Here is a 2413-nt window from a genome sequence, read left to right on the forward strand (position 1 = left end):
GCCGAAGCACACGTTACAGTTCACATCTGTCTTCTGTACACTGACCAGTTACATATATAATAGTTTATCTTGTGACAAAAACTATCCCGTTCATCGTAAAAGAAGGGTTAAATGCTATGCTCTCAGCATTGACGGACACTGGCTTCTAGGCACAGGATGTTCAGTATAACCATTTTTACACGGACTCTCAGCGCAACCTCTCGACAAGGACTTGTCAAGGCAAATCCTCAACACTTATATCGCAGCTTCTCGGCAACAGATCCTCCGGCACAAGTTCTAGACACACACTTGTCACCTGAATTCTCAACACCGATTCCTCACTTGCATTCTCAACACCGACTGTTCTCTGTCTAGCTTATAGACGCACACTGAACCGCCAAAATTCACCGTTGGGTTAGGGGCTTTTGTCCATGTCCACTTTCTATTGGCTGGCGTGGAGGAGGGGGTTGGTTGCAGGGAAGAATGGAAATATTTCAGGTTGGGGAGACAAAGGGGCTTCTGGGAGAGAAAGCGTAAATATAGCTGTCGCCTTTTGTGGGCAAGGCAAATGACCTTTGCTTGGCTTCTCTGAAACTGACGGGGATTTCGAGACGTGCTGAATGTTCGATAATAATAATAAATGTAGAAGAAAAATGATATATGTAGCATATATTGATAATAGTGTGCACGTATGGGAATACGGGTACAAGGTTCAAGGTTCGATCGCTGGTGGTCAGGCCGGTAGCCAGAATTTCATTTCGGAAGGGGCTTATCCCTTATCGGCAGCCGACATCTAAAGACGGAAAGTTTGGGGGGAGGAGTAAATGCGCTGAAGGCGAATTTCTTGGTATATTGCAACTTACCATATACAAGATGTTTAATCCTGTTAATGAAGTACATTTAATTACTACTACACATTATTAAAATCAGATATTTGTAGGATTTCGGGAAAGGAGTGCAGCCCCCGAGCTCCTTCCCTGGGTATGTGCCTGCTTGTATTAGTTCCAACATCGTGAGGACAATTTGGGAAATACTTGAAAGCGATATGGAAGCAAATTCTGCTCTCGAAACAATGGGACTCGATGTGATAACCACGAGCAATCCAATGAAAGAACTCTTCGCAGGCTTTATCCCTCAATATTAATTTTACTGACTAATTGTAAAGTTTTTCTCGGCCTCCTCGATGACGCAGTGGTAGCGTCGCCGCCTTGCAATCAAGGGGTCCAGGGTTCGATACCCGGTGGAGGCACATAGTGGTTCCGATCCCCGATTAGCCTTACTGTGCATACAGTGAACTTAAAACATAAACTCGATAATTGTAAGGTTTTAGAAGAACTAAACATGGCTTTTTAGGCATCGTACAACTTTGCTTCTTTTCCCCCTACTTTTGCAGTTTTTCTTCCTAAGAATTCCACTGAGTATAACACTCTACGAAACCAGAGGTCCAAGGTTCGGCCATTGGACAGGTATGGTTGTATCATGTCTCTTCCATCGCTATTCCTTCGGCTCATCATTCATCCTCATCGTCGCATTTAACCCAAGAGGTAGGAAAGCGACGTAATATAGAAATATATAAATGATTGATTTGATTTATTTTACTTCGCTTTTCTGACACTTTTTGGCTAATCTTGAAGATGAAGATGAAAATGAGTGATGTGAAATTGATGAGAGGACCATCATAAAGAACACAAACGCCCAGTCCGGGATTCGAACCCAGGACCCCTGGCATCGTAGTGCACCTTCTTAACCACTGCACAACAAATAGAAACAGAAAATGCTTGATAAGTTATTTGCTTCTCCATAACTCATGATTATATTATAAGTATCATTCGCTGTATGACTAGGGATTAATTATATTTGTATGTCTAGCCAACCTAGCCACCTAAGCAGCAGCAGCTTTCGCATTTGCAGGTGGAGGCTAAATGAAGAAAACGGTGGCTCAGTCAAAAAAAAAAAAAAAAGTCGGTAACGCGTCTGGCTACTATGCTCAAGGTCCTGGGTTCGATCCCTGGCCGGTTCAAATCCGGAAAGTTTTCTAACGTTGGAAGCGGCCCCGGCGCCCACCCAGCGTCGAATGGCATGGGTACCTTAGGGAAACCCTGGGGGGGAGGGGGTAAAGGCGGTCAGGGGCGTGATAAGATCACATCACCCCCACTCACGACCGGATCAAGAAAGTGTGGGGCGTTACCCCGACACACCATATACGCCTTCATGGCGTAGTGCTAAGCACAGGGGAGCATTTTACCTTTTTTATCACAGCAAGTCAGAAATATATACAAATTTTGTAACATAATACTTATAGAGCATGCATTCGGCTGTAAAAACAATTGTTACATGCCTAGTTTCCTTCCTTAATTGAAACGTGGTTTATTCTTCATTATACATGAGATCAACCACCCTGGGAGTCGAACCCAAGATCTTGTGTGGTAGTCAG

This window comes from Lepisma saccharinum, chromosome 2 (genome assembly GCF_977018435.1).
Source record: "Lepisma saccharinum chromosome 2, izLepSacc3.1, whole genome shotgun sequence".
Lineage (NCBI taxonomy): Eukaryota > Metazoa > Arthropoda > Insecta > Zygentoma > Lepismatidae > Lepisma > Lepisma saccharinum.